This window comes from Lineus longissimus, chromosome 4 (assembly GCF_910592395.1).
Source record: "Lineus longissimus chromosome 4, tnLinLong1.2, whole genome shotgun sequence".
NCBI lineage: Eukaryota > Metazoa > Nemertea > Pilidiophora > Heteronemertea > Lineidae > Lineus > Lineus longissimus.
In genome coordinates, this window is record NC_088311.1 from 11842247 (window position 1) to 11848138 (window position 5892).

A 5892-nucleotide genomic window follows, 5' to 3' on the forward strand; every position below is an offset into this window, starting at 1 on the left:
AGAAGCAGTGCGCGAGATATGCTAATGAGCACACTTCCCTCGCTTGAGCTTCTGAAGAATGTTCCATATCGCGCTAAGCTCATCACTACTGATTATGACAGGCGTGCAACGGTAGGTATCTGCTCCCCAACTTCCACCCTAATACGGTACAATAAGTTACCATTTGATGGGAATGGGACAATGCCCTCACTGTGTATGGAGTCATAGGGATAAGAAGACATTATTCATTAGTGTTGGTACAAGTGATTTTGCCCAAAAAGCATGCGCATTCAAAAAACAAAATATGCAAGGTATCACGTACATGACCATGACGACGTGCAGAAAGTGCACTGGCCAGTGCATACCCTATGGCTATGTACTAGTAAACATGGTAAACAAACATGAACAACATCATTATTCATCGGCAGTTCATTTTACTCCGAGCTTTTCCTGAAACATATAGGCATGATGATTAGGCCTACCATGTACCATGTCCATGACCAATAACAGCACCAGATCATGTGGATGTCAACAAGTTCACATGAACCGTATAATCCCGCATGGCGCATGGGGCATGCGTCTAAACCAAAGCCCCAAAATCACTTGTTTTGGTCTATTTCAGTTTCACTTGTGTTTCCCCCGTCTCCCAGTCCATAATACATTTACAGTTTACAATCCCCGATCATGGCCCAACAAAAGGTCATCGGTTGACTAAAGGAACACAACTGTTCAATGGATTTATAGTTGAATGCGATTTAACTACGTCTTTTCAATCGTGGATTGTAAATTTAACCCCATGGGCCTAGGGAAGGCCATATAACAATACTTTCGACACAGTTATTATCTCCGCTGCCTCCACCATGTTACACACAGTGCTCACTGCTGATTCTAAAATGCGCCACCTAGTCAAAACAGGACATATGTTCTTCTAGGAATAGATCTCTTTCCAATATTTCGTCATTCCACTATCGTCATCACCTCATCATACTTTCATTGACATTACAGGCACACATCCACAGAGCACTCTTCAAATCATCTACACAGTGGTTATCCAACTAGGATTATAAAGGTAATTTCTTAGCCCCGCACAGTGGGTTTCAGTCTTGATAAAGGGGCACTATTGCTAGCAGCTAGGTAGGCAAGATAAAGTTAGACGAAGTAGCCGATAGGGGTCTCTCACCCCTCAAAGTCCGTCACAACTATTCAAGCTTGTACAAGGAATACATGCAGCGCTGACTCTAACAAGACCCAATGGGAATGTCGCACAGTCATCTGTCAAAAACAAGACCTATGTTGCAGTATGATATCTTGCCAATATTTAATAATTGCACTATCGTCATCACCTCATCATACTTCATTGACATTACAGGCACACATTGACATTGACCACTGTTCCAGTCAACGACACAGTCGCTATCCAAGTAGCATTATAGAGGTAATTATCATTATCATACCTCATTAGCATGTGAACCAATCACGTCGCGTCCTTTGCGATCACGGCAAAGCCTCATGGAATAATGTCTTTCACCGTTGAATAACTTTTCATATTCCATGCCTACAACTTCAATTTCTTCATATTCCATGGCTAGAAGTTCAATACTAATATAATATCCAAGATAAAGTTACAAGAAGGGGTCTCTCACCTCTCACTGTATGTCCACACTATTCACGCTTGTACGAGGAATACATTCAATGCTGAATCTAACAACAGCCAGTGCCCTTACTCTGTATATTAGTCACTGGAAGATGGCCCATTTCACTCCTTGCTTCTACATCACCTATAGTCTCATTGCAAACGCCTCAGTTCTATGATATCACATTCACTTTCAGCTGTCATGCAACGCAACAACTGTGCTATCTGCCATCGCACATCAACGAAGAAGTGCAGCCGCCCACATTCCACCTCACGTCTGTCCGACCAGCTGCAATCCTCGAGGACGCCCCACTGTACCACGATTTCACTACGATGTTTGACAAGAAGGAGCAGTGCGCGAGATAGGCTAATGAGCAGACTTCCCTCGCTTGAGTTTCGGAAGAATGTTCCATATCGCGCTACGCTGACCACTGCTGACCATGACAGGCGTGCATTGGACTGGTACAGGTTGGAACTAAACATTGAATATGCTGGTGGTGACGCTTTCTGATGAGAAGTTGGTCGTGACTGATGCAGTATCCTTGGACTTGTCCACAGCATCGTTCAATCATTGCTCTCTGAGCTGCCTTGATTCTGTACTTACCCAAATACTAAGACCAAATGCCTGTTGACTGTGCTTTAAGAGAGACTGGCGCCATGCCTAGAGATATGACTGACCCCTATTGGCAAATTTGTATGACTTTATCTTGCCTACCTAGCTGCTGCCTATAGTCTCCCTTTAACTGCGGAACACTTCAAAGTCGATAAAATGCCATGTTCCACCTTTTAATGTGTTCAGACCGCCATTTTCATAATAATCAAGTCAGGACACTGCCTTCTAGTCTCATAATAAATTTTGCTTTCCTCAATAATAACATTTCTTCTTCTTTAATGCTTTCATCATTCCAAACTTCTCCTCCTCTGACTTTTACAGGGGTACAGTCATGGCAATCAAAACCCAAATACTGAGACCAAATGCCTGTTGACTGTGCTTTAAGAGAGACTGGCGCCATGCCTAGTCTCTCTTAAAGCACAGTCAACAGACACCAACCCCCTCAGACTCAGAAACCACAAACACCCAACCCTTCCTGCTACCTTAATACTTCTGGATAGGTCAACACTCCTTGCAGAAAAGTCTGCATTCCCGCCATCTCCACCTCTCCGAACACAGGTATCACTGATGTGATAATGCACGGCCTGTCTGCGTCCAGTACGGAGTAGGTTGGTGGCCCTATCCAGCCAAACTGGCTTCTCTTGATGTTGGAGGATTAGATCATGTGGAGGATTCGGTGGTTTTCCAGAGGCTCCTCTGGCAAATTGACAATGGCAACCTGCACATGTCCTTACTCAAGGATGCTGCTTGAGACTACATAAGTAAAACGGCTCATCAGTTTTACTTTGCGAGTCAGACACATTTTGTACTTGGTAGGTATTAGCCTCATTTCTAGGAATTTTCATCCTTATACCTTGCGGCATAGACTTATCAAGAGGCACACGCTGCACAATTTCTGACGGGTCTTTCTGTTTCCTCTTTCGAACAATTGGGCCCTTCTTCCCAGCACCAGGCCGAATGCCATGGTGCGCACGGGTGGTAAGATTCAGTACTTTATGCTCGCTTAGATTATATTTTACGACAAGCAAATCAAAATCTGTCTCCAACATTGAAACAGCCACCACATGTGAGCACAGGTTCCGCGCTTTGAAAGATGCACATCCAAAGACGCGTTCCTCCTTGTCGCAGGTGTATACTCCAGGGCTCTTCTTCTGGATGAAATGCGGAATTTTTGAATCATTGTCGGGGACAAAGAACGTACCAGGGTCGGCTCCCTTCGAAACTCTCCCGATTAACTGTTTAGCTTTTATCACAATGCTTTTTGAGTGTTCGGTGGTGATGCCAACTATGGAAACCATGTCATCCAGGTCATTGCGCTGGTCTTGGTCACAGCTCGTAGTGGCTTCAGCGGCATCAACCTCAACAACTTGCTCATTGGACAGGGAAGGATGTCTGCGAGTCAGTAATCAGTCAGCAACTTCGAGGAGTAGTATTTCTGTTCATGGAGAAGCTTCTGGCGAGTTGGTATCTGGAAGTACTTCTCTCCCAAGAAGAATGCCCTGGCGTCTGGAACAAGTTCGTAGTCCCCCTCCCCAACAAATGCTGACCGGACAATTTCTTCTTGCTTTTGGAACAGTTCTTCCATACAAATGACAAAGGTTAAGAGGTCTTGCGCCTTGTATTGAACCTTTCTTCTGATCATGGCGTTGATACTCTCACTTCTGTTGGTTGTGAATTTTCCGGTTACTCCATTCCTGCAACGCTCAGGCGTCAACATGTTCACTTGCATGTAAGTGGCAATGTTCTCACTAAACCAGGAGAAAAACTTCGGAGTGTCCAATTCCTCCCTGGAATCCAACTCCTGCTGTAGACTTGCCAGCAGCCCATCAAAGGCAGCTGAATCATCAGCATCCACCAGTCCTTCGTGGTACACTCCTTCGATAGTATACCCATAGATTTCCCATAGGTACAGTTTTTTTTCTCTGATTGCACGTTCAACTCAGAAAGTTTCTCCTTCACATTTCTCTTAGAGTGTATCTAACATCTGAGGTGGTCGGCCCCTCTGAATACTTTGGAAAACGCATTTGAGAGATTCTCCTCTCCATCGGTACCAAAACATTTGAGCGAAGCACAATTCGGGTTGATGTTGACAATACTAGAAGCAAAGTAATGATATGTAGAAAAGTGCTTCTGATAATGAATAATGAATCAAAGACGGTCCGATGAACAAGGGACTTTTTCCTGTGTTTCGGTTGATGATGCCCAAATGCTCATACGTTGTAGGGCTAAAGTGAAAGTCACCTAAGTCGAATGTTGGTTCAACTGTGAGACACTGTTGCGTGGTCTTGGTGCTTCACAACAAAATCGCTCCAAGTCACGAAATGACTTGTTAGTACCAACTACCATCATCGGTTCTGGTGCTCCATTCACCCGATGCACGAAGCACTTGTGTGGCTTGTTAATCGACGTTTTGCATGTTTCCATAACTGCCCCAAGTTCATCTTTGCCACCACTAAATGCTGCTCTTTGACTTGATGAATTCCTTGCACAATAGTTGCGTATTTGTTTACTGTTTCGTGGAACAGTTGCCGAACTGGTAGCGGACAATAAACCTCCCATCGACTCGAGAATTTTCTGCCTTGCCTGTGCTGGTTTGTCATTTTGAACAAATTTACCAATCTTCCCACGCAAACTATGGCAAGTTTGCTTGAAAGGTACACCACGCTTTGAGTTGCCATGTGGAGCAGCTTCAAAATCATGCTCAATCCGGTCAAAGAAATATTGCACCAAACAGTAAGGGTAATATTTGGACCCGTTCTGAGGATGAACACCTGAATGACCATTCTGCAGTCTATACACAACCCGGTGAAACCCAGGAACATTCGTCAAAGTAGAATGTAACTTTCTGAGAATGTACTTTTCACTGCCATGACTTGATTCTTCCAACCTTGCTACAGGACGTGAAGTAGATTTAGCAATCCCATCATCATCCATAGTTATATACGACGGTCTTTCACTATTAGACTGATATGCCCTATTATCATCTGCCAGTAAATCCCTTTCATCCACGAGTTTGTCCATGTTTACAAGAAATGACATGTTCCTCTGCACCCGACTCGGAACGTGCTCACACAAGATGGAAGGATCAACGTGGTTTTCAAGCAGGATTTCGATTATCTCATCAGCACTATACTTGCTCTTTCTGCCCTTCTCATAAATGGGAAGTCCATGATATCTTTCTCTTGTACGTTGCCTGAAAAGAAATATAAAAGCAATTTATGACCAGCAAATCAAAGCATCAGTCTGACATCGCAATACCACAGATAACATGAATGACATTTCATTTCATGATCAGCTTTCCACAGTGACACCTATGATAGCTAGTGCGAAGGCCGTAATCTACCGAAATCACAGGCATAAGTTGTACAACTCCGGCAAATTGTAATTAATTCACCGGTTTTTACATGTTATTTTTTTTAGAATGTGTCCGTAAATAATATAATGCACAAGGAGAGCCCTCCCAATGATAAACAAACAACTTTCATTCTAACAAAATAATACAAGTTTTTTTTTAATGTACCTTTGTGGAATGTTTGGAGATGGAGAGAGTGGAGCAAGTTCAGCATCAGTGTCAATCTCAGGAGGTGAAGCAGGAGGGGAGAATGCAGGATCGTCATTGTCTAATTCCTTCTCAGTGTCATAAGCATCTTCCGCCAAGTCAATAAAG

At 43.6% G+C, this 5892-nt stretch overlaps 1 long non-coding RNA gene across 1 annotated transcript; it reads left to right on the forward strand.

The window, feature by feature from the left end:
• The first annotated feature begins 983 nt into the window (after nucleotides 1-983).
• Nucleotides 984-2371, forward strand: LOC135487234 (uncharacterized). Its single transcript, XR_010446790.1, has 3 exons — nucleotides 984-1048; nucleotides 1349-1414; nucleotides 1810-2371. It is a non-coding gene; the product is annotated as an uncharacterized LOC135487234 (long non-coding RNA).
• Nucleotides 2372-5892: the final 3521 nt, after the last annotated feature.